The sequence below is a fragment of the Heterodontus francisci genome, chromosome 25, assembly GCF_036365525.1.
Source record: "Heterodontus francisci isolate sHetFra1 chromosome 25, sHetFra1.hap1, whole genome shotgun sequence".
In the NCBI taxonomy this organism is placed as follows: Eukaryota; Metazoa; Chordata; class Chondrichthyes; order Heterodontiformes; family Heterodontidae; genus Heterodontus; species Heterodontus francisci.
Window position 1 is genome coordinate 65,640,464 of NC_090395.1, and position 19,181 is coordinate 65,659,644.

General features: G+C 42.2%; 1 pseudogene; it reads right to left on the reverse strand.

Annotated features, from left to right (window-relative positions):
• LOC137384036 (uncharacterized) overlaps positions 1-19,181 on the reverse strand; it is a 234,460-nt pseudogene that overhangs the window by 143,003 nt on the left and 72,276 nt on the right.

A 19,181-nucleotide genomic window follows, 5' to 3' on the forward strand; every position in this document is an offset into this window, starting at 1 on the left:
TGATCCCATCCATTTTGCATGAAAAATGCAAACCAATGGCCTTGTTCATAACTGTTGAGTGAATTTGGCCAGTTGCAGTTTCTCAGAGTGACTGAAACAACTTAACCAGTGATCGGTTTGGATAGACATTAATTAAAAAATTCAGTTACCATAGCGTTTGTTTAAAGTATCACTTACCAATGCTGCTGATTTGTGTCACATAACTGCAGTTCTTTCCTGATCTGTTGGAGACTGACACGTGAACCATTTCACTGGATTTTTTCCCCTGATTATCTGAGGCTGTGCAGTAATATTGATGATGTTGCTGTTTGAAGGATTGACAATGTAGATCCAGTTTATTGGTGTCAGAGATCTTTAAATCTTCAGACGGGGTCTTTTCATACCATGTGTACTGAATGGGGAGGGATCCCTGGACAGACTCACAGGAGATGGACACTGAGCCCCCAAAACGGGAGACATATGGTGGTGATAAAAATCTAAGTACAGGAACAGACATAAATTCTGTGGAAAAGAAACAAACATTTGGATACTGACTGAACATCTAAAAATCAAATACTGTCTCATCAAGAGAAAATCAAGAAGTAGAATGAGTTTGAGTCAAGTTAGGAAACAGCAAGGGACAGAAAACATTGGTGTGAGAGGTTTATAGCACCTAATAGTAGTTGTAGTGTAGGGCAGAATATAAATCAAGAAATTAGAGGTACAATTAATAAGGGTATTACAGTAATCATGGAGGATTTTAATCTTTACACAGACTGGGCAAACCAAATTTGCAGTAATAGTGTGGAAGACAAGTTCATGGAATGTATACAAGATAATTATCTAGATCAGTATGTTGAGAACCAACTAAGGAACAGGCTTTTTTCAATTTAGTGTTCTGAAATGAGGAAGGGTTCATTAATAATATTGCACTAAAGAGACCTCTAGGGAAGAGTGACCATAATATGGTAGAATTTATATTGAGCTTGAAAGTGATTTTGTTAAGTTTGAAACTAGGGTCTTAAATCTTTACAAAGCAAGCTACATAGGTATATGGAGGAAGTTGGCTAAGGTGGATTGGGAACTGCATTAAATGATATGATGGTAGACAAGCAAATTTAAGGAGTTAATACATAATACATAATACATTATTTGCAACAAGTATGCATTCCTTTAAGGCACAAAGCCCCCACAGAAAATGTGGTCCAACCATGGCCAACAAGAGGAGCTAAAGATAATATTAGATCAAAGGTAGAAGCTTTAAATGTTGCCAAAAGTGTAGCAAGCCTGAGGATTGGAAGGATTATAGAAGTCAACAAAGGAGGACCAAGAAATTGATCAGGAAAAAGAAAAGAGAATATGAGAGTAGACTAGCAAGAGACATGAAAACAGATTGTAAACATTTCTATAGGTCTATAAATTAGGAAAGATTAGAGTTAAGGACAGGTGATATTTCAATGAGGAAAAAGGAAAGGGCAGAGACATTACTTCATGGTCGAAGACACAAAGAAAATTATGGATATAATGGGGAACCAAGGGTCTGGTGAGAACGAGGAGTGTAAAGTATAAGTAAAAATTAATACTGATTAAATTAATGGGACTTAGTGGCAACAAATCCCTGATAACCTACATTCTTGGGTTTGAAAAGAGGTAGCAACATCTACTAGATACATTGGTTTTGATCTTCCTGAATTCCTTAGATTCGGGAAGATTTCGTAAGGATTGGAAGGTAGCAATCATAACCCCGGTTTTTAAGAAAGGTGGAAGAGAGAAAAAGGGGAACTATAGGCATGTCAGCCTAGCATCAGTAGTGGCAAAATGCTAGAATCTATTATTAGGGATGTAGTAACAGGGCAGTTAGAAAATCAAAATATGATTAAGCAGATTCAACATGGATAAAGGAAAGAAGATGCAATTAGTAGGATGGATAAGAGGGAACCGGTGGGTGGAGTGTATTTGGATTTTTGAAAAAGCATTCAATAAGGTGCCACACAAAATTAGGACTCATGAAATTGGGACAATATATTTGCATGGATTGGGGATAGGTTAATGGATAGAGAACAGAGTAGAAATAAACAGGACATTTTTAGGTTGGCAGGCTATAATCATTGGGATAACGGAAGGATCAGGACTTGGACCTCAGCTATTTAAAATCTATGTTAATGACTTAGATCAGGGGACTGAGTGTCATTTATTCATGTTTGCTGACGATACAAAGTTAGGTGGAAAAGTAAGCAGCGAGGAGGACGTCAAGAGGCTGCAGATGGATATAGATAGGTTGGGTGAGTAAGCAAGAACATGGCAGGTGGAATACAATGTGGTGAAGTGTGAAGTTATCCACTCTGATAGGTAAATAGAAAAGCAGAATATTTTTTGAATGGTGAGAGACTAGGAAATGTTTACATTCAGAGGGACCTGGGCGTCCTTGTACATGAATCACAGATAATTAACATGCAGGTATAGCAAGCAATTAGGAAGGCAAATGGTATGTTAGCTTTTGTTACCAATGGATTGGCATATGAGTAAAGAAGTCTTGAACAATGATACTGGACACTGGCGAGGCCACACCTCGAGTACTGTATGCAGCTTTGGTCTCTTTACCTAGGGAAGGATATACTTGCCTCAAAGGGAGTGCAGGGAAGTTTCACTAGACTGGTTCTTAGGATGAGGGATTTGTTTTATGAGGACAGATCAAGTAGACTAGGCCTATATTCCCTAGAGTTTAGAAGAATGAGAGATGATCTAATTGAAACATATAAAATTCTTAAGGGGCTTGACAGGGTAGATGCTCCAATTTGTTTTCCCCTGACTGGGGAAGCTAGAACACAGGATCACAGTCTCAGAATAAGATATCAGTCATTTAGGGCTGAGATGATGAAACATTTCTTCTTTCAATGGATTGCGAAACTTTAGATAAAAGCAAAATACTGCAGATGCTGGAAATCTGATATAGAAACAGAAAGTGCAGGGAATACTCAGCAGTTGTGGCTGCATCTGTGGAGAGAGAAACAGAGTTAACGCTTCGGGCGCAGATGTGAAACTTTGGAATTCTGTATCCCAGAGAGCTGTGGATGCTCATGTATTAAGTATGTTCCAGACAGAAGTCGATAGGTTTTTGGGTATTAAGGGAGTTAAGGGATATAGGAAGGTAGAGTTAAAGTCGATGATAAGCCATGCTCTTGTTGAATGGCCGAGCAGGCTCAAAGGGCCAAATGCTCCTATTTCTTGGCATCTTATGCATCTTGTTGATCATGTGTGTCACCTGTCAGATCAAGGAGCCTATGAAACATGTTAAGCTCAGTGGATCGATTCTATTTTTAATATTTTCTAGGAAGTTATACCACTAGTAAACACTTGCTTCTCACATCTTTGGTTGATTCTGGCTGTTAATTTTAGTGACATTTCATACAGTGCAGAGACAAGAAAATGTGGTAAGAATCTCATGTGATATCTACCACAATACCCTGTAGTTAAAGGAATTGTTAATCCCATAATAGTTGAAACTCTTGGTCAGAAAGTTGGGCAATTGGGTGTGTGTAACACGAGCCAGATTTCCCGACCTCTGCCCATTACCTGACAGACTCTGCATTGCTGCGGAGCCTCAGGATATCGGAGCTGTCATGTTTCTCCCAGATAAAACATTGATCAGACATTTCAGTAGAGAGTAATAAAGAAAATCACTGAAAAATGTACCGTACGATATTTGTAGCTCTACAACAAACAATTAATCGAGGCCAGGATGTTAAATACCACAGCTGTACCGTCCTGCATCTTCTGAGCAAAGATCCTTCATTGTAACAATAAATATTCTTTGCGTCTTGTTATCTGTGATTGACATTCTTTCACATTGCCAATTTGATTTGACTAAAACTGAACACTCAGGAGTCCAGCCATGACACCAATATTTCACGAATGACTTGTACTGTTGTGCCTCATAGTGACAATCTATTGTGATCGCTCTTCCCACAATTCCTATTACTTTATTTTCTGCCCACAATGCACCCAAAACTGGGGAGACAGAAATTGAACAGGCTGAATACAAACAAATACATTTTGATAACGGTTATCACTGTGCACAGAGGAATCTCGCCATGATATCTACTAATACAGGTGAAGTCTTTCTTGTTTACGATGAAAGAAAACATTAATACAGTGTCTTATCACGGTAATGGGTTGTGAAAAGCACTTCACAGTCAATGACTAAGTTTTGAAGTATAGGGCAGAAGTTTATGTGGACTGCGGGGATGGGAATGGAGGCACAGTGGGGGCATTAAATAAGGATGGGAGATGTCGGACCGGAAGTCCGACATTGTGATTTCCTATCCTGATTTTATCGATGGCAGCAAACATGGAGGGCAGAGAGCAGATATTGACATGACGGGCAGGCAATTAATGTAATAAAGAAGCCTATTGACACATATTTTGTTCTCAGTTTTAAATTTTGTTAGCGGTTCTCAGGAATCCGGGGACTTCAGGGCCTCACCTTTTTGAGGGAGGTGACAAGGAGGCAGCTGCTCATTGCTGGCTGCAAAGGCAGGCCATCAGGAGAAGCAGCATTGACATGCCAGGCAGGGTGGAGAAGGGAGGGCATCGGGCATCATCTGAGAAGTGGGGACAAAGTTTCCAGCACTGTGGGGGGCATATTGGGGAAGGGGAGAGGGGGGGCGGCCAATGGGCAGGTGTCACCTCATCACAAGTGACAATGGGGGATGGGGTGAGGTGTTGACAGTGAAGGTCTTAAGCTTAGAGAGAGGCCACCTATCATAGCCCTCATTCATCCAGGCTTCTGGAAGCCATTGAAGAGGAGGTGGAGCAGAGCGAGGGGAGTTCCAGGCACCGGCAGCGGCACTGCAACAACTTGTGAGCCCACAGGAGGGTCAGTAGCAGCTTCCAGTTGGTGGAGAATGGTGCAGAGGGGAAAGCCACGCAGAAGAAGGTATCCTCCGGAAGGAGTCTTCCAGTCGAGGCTGAACTACCTATTGATGTCTGAGGGGCAGTGCCAGCAAAGACTCTGCTTCAACAAGGAGGCTGTCACTGACCTTTGAGCTATAATGCGGGACGAGCTGTGCCCCAGGAGACTTGGTGGAAATCCACAGCCAGTGGCAGTGAAGGTCACCATGGCACTAAACTTCTACACATCTGGATCATTCCATGGATCCACTAGGGAAATGTTTGGATTCTCACAGTCAGCAGTTATCGGTACATCAAGGAGGTCACCAATGCTCTTTTCAGGCAAGAGGATGAGTATGTGCGCTTCTGTTCAGATCCCAACTCTCAGGCTGAGAGGTCCATTGGGTTCAGAACCATTGCTGGATTGGCCCAGGTGAATGGTGTCATGAACTGCATGCATATGGCCATTAAAGCTTTGGAACACCAGCCAGCAGCCTTCATCAACAAGAAGGACTTCCACTCCCTCAATGTACAACCAGGTCTGCGACCACCATAAACAGATTCTGCAGGTCTGTGCACGCTTCCTGGGAAGTTGCCTCGATGTCTCCGTGTCTGAGGCAGTTCCAGGTGCCAGAACTTTTCCGGCCTCCTTTGTGTCTTCGGGGATGGATCCTTGGAGACCATGGGGACCCACTGAGGACATGGCTACTGACACCTATGAGGAACCCACGCACAGGTGCAGAGGAAAGGTACAACATCTGCCTCAGGCAATGCGAGCGACCATCAAGCAGGCCGTTGGTCTACTAAAGATGAGATTCAGATGCCTGGATTGGTCTGGTGGAGCCCGTCAGTATGCTGCGGCGAGGGTCGTACATATCCTGGTGGTCTGCTGTGCACGGCACAGCCTGTGACTACAGAGGGGGGAGATTTTGAACAACAAGGATATCAAGGATATGCCTCCTCGGGATTGTAAGGATGCGGAATGAGAGAATTGACTGTTGTGTTTCCTACATTACAACAATGTCAACAATTCAAATAAGTAATTGGGAGTAAAGAGCATTGAGATTGAGATAGTGAAAGGCACTATATGAATTCAATTCTTTCTTTCTTTCTAACAGCAATAACAACTTGAATTTGATATGTTTCTCCAATTCATACGGCACCATGGTAACAGCTAACTCGATGTCCATCCTCTCAGCTTTATTAGCGGCAGCATCTACTGCAGCAGGATTTGTAGAGTGAAGGTGAACATGGTTCATGCAGCCAAGAACATAGAAAGGAAAAGGATTGCGGTCCAGCAAGGGAAGATTCAGGAACTTGGAGATCGATCAATGAGTAGGACCTCGAGGGTAGTAAAGACAGGACTGTCGTCAGTATGCAAATAGTAAGATAAGGGAAGTAATTCTCTGTTTAGAGAGATGTTGCAGAAGGAAAGGTTTCAGATTCCTGGCACACTGGGGCCAGTTCTGGAAGAGGAGCAGCCTATAGAGGATGGGAGGACTTTACTTGAACAGTTATTAGACCAATAGCCTTGCTGGGAGAGGAAACGTGCTGTGGGGACAGTTTATACTAAAATGGCAGGAGGTTAGAAAAAAGGTGAAGAGGCAGAGAGAAAAGTAGAAAGTGGAAAGGATATAGGAAAGATTAAGGAGGGGAACAAGAAGATAAAAGAGACCAGATGAGAAAGAGGAAAGATTGAAAAGAGTAAGATTGCCAAAGTGACTGAGGCACACATCAGTCGAATGTACAGAAGTATATAAAATATTCTGTGTAAAATTGGTAATTTGGGGAAGTTGGATGGAAATAGAACTAACAAAGTTTTGGTTTAGAGTAGGGGAAAACTGATAGTTTAACATTGCTGGTTACAAAATAGATTAATCATAAATAAAGGAGAGGTGCAATATTGATTAAAAATTTAATTGCAGCATAATATTGCAAGGTTAATATGTGGCAGGAGTAATTGGTTAATGTTAAAGAATGAGAAGAAAACAGTTACTTATTGAAAGAGTAACATAGACCAACCATCTACTAGTGAGGAACAGTGTCACTGACAGAGCCTCAAAAAACAATTTCATCAGCTGTACTTTAAATAACAGAAACAATTGCAAACTCGAGACATGTTCTGTTTGAGGGATTATTACCACGGCAATCTTCATTATATAATTGGACATCAGTCTACATAAAAAAGATTACGTTTTACAGATTTAACTGGGTTACTTTTGCATTTTGATTCCAATACTTGTATAACGCTTTAAGAAGTTAAATGGGTCCTTTATTTTCCATACCCAGTTAATAATGCAGTTCAGTTTATATTAGTAAATATCCCTGTGGTGCAACAATATAGTCTATAAGAGTTACAAGACTTCACACAAAATATTATGAATTTGTTTTTACTGTATATTTTTTGCCTTTACATGTCTCCAAGTATTTAAACATCTCCACTGTATAAACCGTACACTAGACTGAAACAAACACCGATTATCTTCATATCCAACGCTAGCTGTCACTTACCGGACAGGGAACAAATGAGAAAAATCAGAATCCACATAGCTTTATTCACAAAGATCAGGTCAGCATTTCTCATCTCCCAGCTGTTAGTTCTCATTTGGAAATAACTATCTAATATAAATATACGGGAAATTAAATGAGGAAGAAGATAGCAGGAAGCCAGATCATGACACTGCAGGAAAGCAGCTGATGTGGTGTGACCATCAGGAACTTGAAATACTAACCAAACTAAAATAATTTTATTTGAAGGATAGAGAATTGTGAAAGCAAGACTGTTAGCATCTTAGCAGGAATGGATAATGGTGACCCAAGAAATAGTATATTTATGCTGAACTGTGAAGTGAGAGCGAACACAACCAAAAAAATAGGTCATGCAAGTATTGAAATTGGCAGAAAAGTTCAATATCCTCTCCTTCCCACAGAGTACTGGGTATCTAAGTTAAATTCACAGATGAAGTAGTTAATGCAGTCCTTATTAACAGCATAGAGAAGATCTGGGCAAATAGCAATCTTGTAAAGTGGCATGGTATTGTGCTAAAACTATATCCTGATAGTCATGCTCTCACTAGACTTTAAATGTCCAATCCTCTGAGGCAAAAAACTGCAGTGCAAGCTCCTGCTGCAAAATTCCTCTCCCAGTAGAATATACGTCCCACTTGCTCTGGAATGGTGCAGTGATGTGCCCACAATATATAGATTAGATTAGATCCTGGGATCTCCACCCTTCCATTCATGTTCTTTCCAGGAACTGTGCTGAATGTGCAAGTGCCCAAAACTACCTTGGATGCTACAGGATGCAAGTTGCTTGCTGTTACTACGACGTCAAATTGACAGCATATCTGGCATCTGCAAATACATAGTTAAACACAGATCCCGAATTTGCTGTCAGAGATACACTGCTCATCCACAAGCTGTGCTGCTGCAGTCTTCACAGATGGAACCAATATTGTTGAGGTGTGAAACTAAATTAATTACCACTATTATCACACTAAGGACTGATGAAAAACATAATTCTTGTTTAATCAGGAGTAACTCAGTTTTTAACAACATAATAAGTCATAATGACTGCTGAACAAACTTCTCTGGTCTTGAAAAATTAATTTTACAATTCTGGATTCTTGTTCCTTCAATTCAATTAAACAGTTGCAGATTTTTTTTTAAATTAAAGTTTGTGTTTTACTATTTAAGTTTCTTGCTTAATGCATGTCCCATTCATTTTCTTTCTTTCTTTACAATGATTTAAATGTAATTTTTAGCTCCTGTTTTTCAGTTCTTACTTTGCCATCTGTGAGGATTCATCAATCTGATTGCTTGATCAGCCTGCCTGCTGCCTGCCCTGCTCACCGACCCAAAAATAAATTCCCCTAGTAGGCGCCAAGTTCAAACTGAAATCGGAAAAGAGGAAGTCTGCACTCTAGAGCCCATTAAAACTTAGTGGGCAGATTTTTACAAGAGCTGTTCCTTTGCCACTGACCACAAAATCTGGGCTAATACGGTGCACTTACATGGGATGGAACAAGTGGGGCAAAATTGGGCTTGGTAATGCCCTTTTTAGGGACTATGAGTGCACTTTAGGTGCTAAAATGGAGTCTGCAGCCCTTGCATCCGCTATTGACACAAAACATACTGGACGCCATATTGGTAAAGAAGTTAGTATGTGCATGTAACATCCACTGGAAGATTGCAGGGCAGGCAGATCATGGTTTAGCATGCAACACTCATTTCATGCCAACACTGCCATTTTGGAGCTCCATGCTCTTGGCAGACATGCTCTCTCAACCTTGCATAGCTGAACATGCATTAAGCAGCATGAAGGGCCCTCCATCAAAGTAATGATAGAGCAGACAATTGTGCTGCCTAAAGGAGCCCTGCAGCACTTGGCAGTGTGGGTTTATGGTGGTATGCTGCATGCTACCATTTGTGTGGCGTGAATGTTACTTGACACTTATCAGCCTAAACTGACCAAGTCTTCCGGCACGTGAACAGGTCTGCTTCAGTATCTCAGGTGTCGCAAATGGTGCTGAACACTGTGCAATCATCGGTGAACATCCCCACTCCTGACCTTATGGTGGAGGGAAGTTCATTGATGAAGCAGCTCAAAATGGTTGGGCCACTACCCCGAGGAACTCCTGCAGCGATGTCCTTGGACTGAGATGTTTGGACTCCAATAACCAGCCATCTTCCTGTGTGCTGGATGTGACTCCAACCGATGGAGAGTTCCCCCCTCCCCCCACCCCCCCGATTCCCATTGAATTCAATCTTGCTAGGGCTCCATGATGCCTAACCTCCTGAATTCAGGTCTTTTGTCCATTTTGGAGCAAGGTTGTAATGAGGCCTGGAGCTGAGTGTCCCTGGTGGAACCCAAACTGAGCATTGGTGAGTAGGTTATTGTTGAGCAAATGCTGCTTGACAGCACTGTTGATGACACCTTTCATCACTTTACTGATGATCGAGAGTAGACTGATCGAGCAGTAATTGGCCGGATTGGATTTGTCCTGCTTTTTGTGGACAGGACATACCTGGGCAATTTTCCACATTGCCAGGCAGATGCCAGTGTTATAGCTGTACTGGAACAGTTTGGTTATCGTCACGACCAGTTCTGATGATCAAGGCTGAGGTTTTGGAAAACAATTCAAAGAACACTGAGCTACAAATTATTTTGTAATTTCTGATGTTCTTCTATGTCTTCCATTAAAATTAAACAATAAAGAATATAGCTTTTTCTACCTGGGATGAGGAATCATATGCTTTAGTCAGACATAGTTCTCCAAGCTGTAACCAATCAAGTCAGTTCTCTGAGCAAGCGGAGAACCATTCTATTGATCTGTATAGTGATTCTGTCAGCAAGTTACGGAGTTTCCAGAGGTGCCAATACCAGAGCTCCAGAGTAATTACAAAGTAGGCATCAACTAGTATTGAATAAAATTCATGATTCCTGCTGACGGGTAAGAGGCTAAATGAATTCTCATTACAAAATATCCACGGGAGTATTTTACTTTGGAAGTACTTGCCCTCAGAGGAAGGCATCCATTGACAAATGGGAATGAAAACCGGTTTTATCTGCAAAGTTTATGGTTGAACTTACTTTATCTAAGCTTCATCATGATCTATATACCTGCTTGTTTTGGTTTACACAGTCGTCCATCTGGGAATTGTTGACGTAATGTGTTTTAACATCCTAGTATTCTTAATTGTATCCTATATCTAAGCAGAAGATACCCTGGCCAATTAGGTGGCCTGTCCAATATTTATCACTAAATCAAACTCACTAAAAAACTGATTATTTGGAAATTATCACATTGCTGTTTGTGGGAGCTTGCTGTGCAGAAATTGGCTGCTGCATTTCCTACATTACAACAATAATGACACTTCAAAAGTGTTTGGGACATCCTGTGGGCATAAAGGCAGTAATAAATGCAAGTCTTTTTTTTGGGTGGATATTGGGATATACTGTATTCATCTTCCTCCGGTACCATCTTCACAATGTAAAAACATCTTTGAACGTAGCAGGACAAGTTGAGAAGGCTCTTAAAAACATATGGGATCCTTCGCTTTATTAATAGAGCAATAGATTATAAAAACGAGGAAGTTATGTTACACCTTTATGAAATACTGGTTAGGCTGCCGATGGAGCTTGCGTTCAATTCTGGGCACTATATAAATACAACTTGTTGTTGTGTTGCATTTAATCTAAATGATATTTGTATTGATGCAGTTATGGTTGTGCATATTTTTATTATGTTTAAGTTTGTAAATTAAAGAGTATAACAAGATTTGTATCAACACTAGTGAAAATAAAGATACAGTAAGATACTCGTTTGAATTTTAACATGTAAATATTCAAATTATACATAAATTTCAACAGAACCATTTTGAATGTAAGAGTCAAGCAAGCTGCATCTATTTGAAAAAAGAACTCTCCAACAACAATGAATAAAACGGCACTCATTTAAAACAATGGCAATAATTTATATAGAATTACATGAAATATACAGCACAGAAAGAAGCCACTCAGTCCAATTAGTCTGTGCTGGTTTTTATACTCCCATTCTATCAACCTCATCCGAGCCTTTCAGCATATTTTCCTATTCCCTTTTCTCTCGTACTCATTTAGTTTCCTTTTGAATGCATGTATGCTATTTGCCTCAATGACTTCCTGCAGGAGCAAGCTTCACATTCCACTCTCTGAGTAAAGACATTTCTCCTTATTTCCCTATTGGATTTATTAGTAACTATCTTTTATTTATGGTTTTGTATTCTCCCACAAGTGAAAACATTCTCTTCACATCTACCCTGTTCAACCCACTCAGAATTTTAAAGACCTCTGTCAGGTCTCCACTAAATCTTCCCTTTTCTAAAGGGACAAAGAACAACCAATCTTTCCCTAAAACTGCAATGTTTCAATTCTAGTACCATGTAACTCTTTTTTTCACTTTCTCTAGTGCTTGCTTCTATATCCTCCATATCCTTTTTATTGTGAGGACACCGGAACTGTGCACTGTGCTGTAAGTGTGGCCTGACCAGGGGTCCTATACAAGTTTAACATAAGTTCACTACTTTTGAATTCTATACTCTTGGAAATAAATCTCAGTGCTTGTTCGTATTTTTAATTGCTTTGCTGACCTGAAATATTACTTTTAATGATTTGTTAGCCTATATCCCCAGATGTCTTTGCTCTTCAACCCCATTCAGATTCTTACTTTCTAAGGTGTATGTGATGTTTCTGTTTTTCAGACCAAAGTGCATCACTTCACATTTATCTGTTAAGGTTCATTTGCCACTTAAATGCCTAGTCTACAAGTTTTCAAATCTCTTTTTATATTATGTTTTATTCTTCCTCAGTGTTAGCTGTACCTCAGATTGGTATCATCTGCAAATGTTGATATTGAGTTACTTATCCCTAAGTCCAAATCATTCATGTAAATTATAAACAACAGTGGGTCCAGCACCGATCCTTATGAAACAATACTTTCTATTTTCCTCCAATCTGATCAACTATTCTTTCCCTTATTTCTACTTTCTCTTTTTTAGCCAATTTATTTATTGATACAGCACTCAAACAGGCCTTTTGGCCCACCGAGTCTATGCCGACCATCAACCACCCATTTATACTAATCCCATACTCCTACCACATCCCCACCTTCCCTATATTCCCCTACCGCCTACCTATACTAGGGGCAATTTATAATGGCCAATTTACCTATCAACCTGCAAGTCTTTGGCTGTGGGAGGAAACCACAGCACCCGGTGAAAACTCACGCAGTCACAGGGAGAACTTGCAAATTCCACACAGGCAGTACCCAGAATCGAACCCGGGTTGCTGGAGCTGTTTCTTCCGGCTCCATGTGTTCTAACCTTTGTCATGAGCCTAATCAAATCTTTTTTTTAAAAAATCTAGGTATGTGACATCGACTACCTTACTCTGGTTTGCTGTCTCTGTTAATACTTCAAATAATTCTATCAGGTTAGTTGAGCATGATTTAGCCTTTTGGAATCCATGCTGACTATTTATACTTACATTTTCAGTCTCGAGATGCTCTTTTACACATATTTTAGTATAGATTCCAGTACCTTTCCTTTCATTGATGCTAAGCTGACTGGTCTATATTTCTCAGGTTTTGTTCTGTATATAGGAAACAATGTTAAATATTCATCAGTCCTTTGGCTCATGGAGTCTCAACGGGTGCATGCCATCTGGACCTAGGTTCTTATCCTCTTGTAGTTTTGTTAGTTTGACAACAATTTTCTTCACTTATATTCCAATTGTAATAATCTTTTTAAGCCCTCTCTAGTGAACTATCTATTTCATTACTCCACAGATGCTGTCAGACCTCATGAGTATTTCCAACACTTTCTGTTTTTATTTCAGATTTCCAGCATCCGCAATATTTTGCTTTTATTTCATTATCTTGCCTGACCAACCTTCTTGACTTCATTGAGGAAGTAACATCCCCAGTGGATTCTGGAAAGTCTTCAAAATGCCTTCAAAAGGCACTTGACAAAATCCCTCAAGTGTCAGCCTGGATTTTGTGATCAAGCCCTGGAGTAAACACATGACTTTCTGACAGAGGTGAGAGTTAGATGCTAAGTCAAAGTTGTCCCCTTAGAGCCATGATCTTATGGTGGGCTGGGTATCTGAGGGTGATGGGTACTGAGTGCGGTGCCACAAAGCTAAGTATTGGGACCACTACTATTTCTCGTTTACATAAATGACCTGGGCTGGAATTTTACATTGGGTGGGAGGCCCAACCCACCAGCCAAAAAGTCAGGGGAAAGCCCGCCTCCTCTGGGGCTGGAGAGCCACACTGGGATTTTAGACTCCCCAGGCCCTTAATTGGCCTTGGGCAGGATGGCCACCTCTCTGAGGCAGGAAGTCCCACCTAAAAGAGCTGCTGGCCAATCAGCGGGTCGGCAGCTGTCAGTCCCAACAGTGTCACTGGGATCAGTGGCCACTGCTGGGAATGCAACCTAGCCACAGCAGCAAGAGGGACACCGGCTCTGGAAGACAGGCAGGTTTTGGGGTCTCACCAGGGGCAATCAATCAGTCCATGAAGAGACAAGAGGAATCGGGTGGTGGAGGGAAGAACTTTCTTTCAGTGGGGGCGGTTGGGGCTGTGGGGGCAATTGGGGCTTTTGGGGCGGCCCTCCATGGGGCACGGGGTGACCGATCAGGAGGGCCCCCTCCAGCCTGCAAGGAGGCCGCCAGGTTTTACCTGGTAGCATTCTGGGGGCCTGAGACGGCCGCCCGCTGCTGGTAAAATACCAGTGGTGGTGGGAAGAGACCCTTAAGTGGCAGTTAATTGGCCACTTAAAAGCTTGATTGACCTGGGGTGGGTGGGCTGTTTCCCGCCGCCGCCTCTTGTAAAATTGGAGCAGGGGCGGGAAGGCGTCGTGAACGGCACCCCCCCACCTCCCACTCAATTTTACAGCCCCTCCCTCCACCAGCCTGCTCCTATGGGGTGGGGAGGGGAGTGTGAAATTCCGGCCCTGGACTCAGAAACTCAATGAAATTGATTACATTTGCTGATGACACCAAACTGGGAACAGCAGTGGAATTGGAGGTAAAAACTCAGAAGTTACAGGAAGAGTTGGATAAAATTAGCTTCTGGTCAGTTCATGGCAGATGCTATTCAATGAAAATGAAATGCACAGTAAGATGGAACAATGAGCAACACATATACCACATTAATGGTTTTCCGAACGAATAACGTTAGCATACAATGCTATTTCGGATTCCTGTGGAGTATCAAGCGATGGAATCTCTCAATTATTCTTTGGGGGCTGGCTTTGAATATTGATATTACTGTAGATGACATTGTCCTCATTGTTAACAGAACGCCTTGTCACATCACTGCTATGTGCTGCTGACTTCTTTTGAAACTGCACTACTGCATATGTAATTCCGTTTTCATCATTATTCAACTGGGTAGCTCCCTCACTGTGTGTTTCTGCTGAACCACTTTGAATATGTCTTCGAATGTGGTTTACACTTTCATATGGAATACTCATTTCCACTGCTACCAATTGCTAAAATAAAAAAAATAAAAGATCCAATTTATTTCCAATTAGCTTGAATGGTGATTTGTGCTGTTATGAGGAGAAATCTATTTCTAGATTATTACAAATAAGTTTACAAAGTATTGCAAAGTTTTACAAGTCTTCTACAGCACAGAAATAAGCCAAATGGTCGGTATTTATGCTCCACACAAGTCTGCTCCCATCCCTCTTCATTTAACTTGATCAATAATCCTTCCATCCTTTCTCCCTCATGTGCTTATCTAGCTTCCCTTTGAATACATTTATGGTTTTCACCATTTGAACATTCTGACCAGTCTCTGGGTAAAGATATTTCTCCTGAATTCCCTATTGCAGTTATTAGTGACTATTTAGACACAAAGATAGGTAGGAAAGTATGTTGTGAAGAGGACATAAGCACACCGATATAGATAGGTTGAGTGAGTTGGCAAAAATCTGGCAGATGGAGTATAATGTGGGAAAATGTGAAGTTGTTCACCTTGGCAGGAAGAATTAAAAAGCAGAGTATTACTTAAACAGAGAACGACTGCAGAATTCCAAAGTGCAGAGGGATCTAGGTGTTCTCGTGCATGAGTCACAAAACATTCTTTTTTGGCCTCCTTGTCTCGAGAGACAATGGGTAAGTGCCTGGAGGTGGTCAGTGGTTTGTGAAACAGCGCCTGGAGTGGCTATAAAGGCCAATTCTAGAGTGACAGACTCTTCCACAGGTGCTGCAGATAAAATTGGTTGTCAGGGCTGTTACACAGTTGGCTCTCCCCTTGCGCTTCTGTCTTTTTTCCTGCCAACTGCTAAGTCTCTTCGACTCACCACACTTAAGCCCCGCCTTTATGGCTGCCCACCAGCTCTGGCAATCACTGGCAACTGACTCCCACGACTGTGATCAATGTCACAGGACTTGATGTCACGTTTGCAGACATCTTTAAAGCGGAGACAAGGATGGCCGGTGGGTCTGATACCAGTGATGAGCTCACTGTACAATGTGTCCTTGGGGATCCTGCCATCTTCCATGCGGCTCACATGGCCAAGCTTTCTCAAGCGCCGCTCCCTCAGTAGGGTGTATATGCTGGGGATGTTGGCCGCCTCGAGGACTTCTGTGTTGGAGATACGGTCCTGCCACCTGATGCCAAGGATTCTCCAGAGGCAGCGAAGATGGAATGCATTGAGACGTCGCTGTTGACTGACATACGTTGTCCAGGCCTCGCTGCCATAGAGCAAGGTACTGAGGACACAGGCTTGATATACTCGGACTTTTGTGTTCCGTGTCAGTGCGCCATTTTCCCACATCCTCTCTTGGCCAGTCTGGACATAGCAGTGGAAGCCTTTCCCATGCGCTTGCTGATTTCTGCATCGAGAGACAGGTTGCTGTTGATAGTTGAGCCTAGGTAGGTGAATTCTTGAACCACTTCCAGAGCGTGGTCGCCGATATTGATGGATGGAGCATTTCTGATGTCCTGTCCCATAATGTTCATTTTCTTGAGGCTGATGGTTAGGCCAAATTCGTTGCAGGCAGCCGCAATCCTGTCGATGAGTCTCTGCAGACACTCTTCAGTGTGAGATGTTAATGCAGCATCGTCAGCAAAGAGGAGTTCCCTGGTGAGGACTTTCCATACTTTGGTCTTCGCTCTTAGATGGGCAAGGTTGAACAACCTGTCACCTGATCTTGTGTGGAGGAAAATTCCTTCTTCTGAGGACTTGAACACATGTGAGAGCAGCAGGGAGAGGAAGATCCCAAACAGTGTAGATGCGAGAACATCTCCATCAGCCTCAAGAAAACGAACATCATGGACAGGACATCAGAAATGCTCCATCCATCAATATCGGCGACCACGCTCTGGAAGTGCTTCAAGAGTTCACCTACTTAGGCTCAACTATCACCAATAACCTGTCTCTCGATGCAGAAATCAACAAGCGCATGGGAAAGGCTTCCACTGGTATGCCCAGACTGGCCAAGAGAGTGTGGGAAAATGGCGCACTGACACGGAACACAAAAGTCCGAGTGTATCAAGCCTGTGTCCTCAGTACCTTGTTCTACAGAAGCCGAGGCCTGGACAACGTATGTCAGCCAAGAGTGACGTCTCAATTCATTCCATCTTCGCTGCCTCCGGAGAATCCTTGGCATCAGGTGGCAGGACCGTATCTCCAACACAGAAGTGCTCGAGGTGGCCAATATCCACAGCTTATACACCCTATGGAGTCAGCGGCGCTTGAGATGGCTTGGCCATGTGAGCCGCAAGGAAGATGGCAGGATCCCCAAAGACACATTGTACAGCGAGCTCGCCACTGGTATCAGACCCACCGGCCATCCATGTCTCCGCTTTAAAGACGTCTGTAAACGCGACATGATGTCCTGTGACATTGATCACAAGTCGTGGGAGTCAGTTTCCAGCGATCGCCAGAGCTGGCGGGCAGCCATAAAGGTGGGGCTTAAGTGTGGCGAGTCGAAGAGACTTAGCAGTTGGCAGGAAAAAAGACAGAAGTGTAAGGGGAGAGCCAACTGTGTAACAGCCCCGACAACCAATTTTTCCTGCAGCACCTGTGGAAGAGTCTGTCACTGTAGAATTGGCCTTTATAGCCACTCCAGGCGCTGCTCCACAAACGACTGACCACCTCTGGGCGCTTACCCATTGTCTCCTGAGACAAGGAGGCCAAAGAAGAAGAAGAAGAAGAAGAAGAAAAATAAATCAGGTCAAACTTTCTGCACTCAATAGAGTTGAGGAAAATATTACTGGGAATGTGCATTGATAAATAGATTTAAGAGACAATTAGATGTATTTTGGAGAGTGGGAAAGTGGGTAGATAAGGTCATGCTCTGATAACACAACAGATGAGCTGGTTGGGCCTGACGACCATTTCAAGTTCCTAAAAGGTTTTTTGCTGTTTTTGTGTTAGTACAATTAACATTTCTAACAGTAGAGCCAAGGCCAGCCTCCCTTTGTGTCCATCAGTAATGATATTAAAAACTGTAGTCAATCTAAGGAGTAGTTCAGTCAAATAATAGATGCATTTAAGGGGAAGCTAGAAGGAGAATGGAACAGAAGGATATGTTGATAGGGTTAGAGGAATGGGGCTGGGAGGAGGCTTGTGTGAACCATCAACACCAGTATGGACCAGTTGGGCTGAATGGCCCATTTCTGTGCTCCAAATTCTATATAGTCCAGACTTGTAAATTTCCGAACAGAGAAATCATACATAATCTCCTTACCTGAGCATTATTAAGAGTGTTGTCTCTTCCATGACATGTAATGTCGTTTGTATCTGAAAAATTACAATATTACTGTTGACAAAGCTATATCGAGAATGCTTATTATGTTTAAAATGTCCAAACTGAGCATGGGTTGCAATTTGCACTGCCTCACATTGATCTATATTCATTGGAAGGAAGATGTTATGTTACCTTTAATTACAAAGGGATTAGAGTATAAGAGTAAAGAAGTCTTACTACAATTTTACATGATATTGGTGAGGCCACACCTGGAGTACTGTGTACAGTTTTGATCTCCTTACCTAAAGAAGGATGTACTAGCCCAAGGTTCATTCAACTGTTCCTGGGATAAGAGGATTGTTCAATGAGGACATGTTGAATAGACTAGGCCTGTATTCCATGGAGTTTAGAAGATTCTTAAGGGGCTTGACAGGGTAGATGCTGAGAAAATGTTTCCCTGGCTGGGGAATCCAGAACATGGAGTCACAATCTCAGGACTGAGGTGAAGTGAAATTTCTTCACTGGAAAGGTTGTGAATCTTTGCAATTCTCTAATGCAGAGAGCTGTGGATGCTCAGTCATTGAGTTGATTCAAGACAGAGAACAATAGATTTTGGGTACTAAGGGAATTAAGGGATATGGGGATGGTGCAGGAAGGTGGAGTTGCCGTGGAGAATATTGAATGGTGGAGCAGGCTCGAAGGGTCAAACAGTCTATTCCTGCTCTTATGTTCTTAAGTTCTGATCTGAACCTCATCTGCATTGCACTCAGGAATCCCTACATAGAGCGAAAAACTGCTCTGGTTATTATGCATAACATTAAGAAGGAATGAAGGTAGCTTTCGTCCTCGCCATCTGACAAAGCAGATCACCTTCCTGTTGTACAACCTATCAGATTTTCATCCTCTAGATTTCTACAAGGTGCTCTGTCAGATTATCGTCCAAGACGTGAAGATGAAAATTACCCCCATCCCACCACTGTGTGTTTAGCGTTTTGTGACGCAAAGACTGATCAATTCTAAGCTGAAAATGAGATCCTGTTCTTTTGTGTCATTCGTGGGAGGCCAA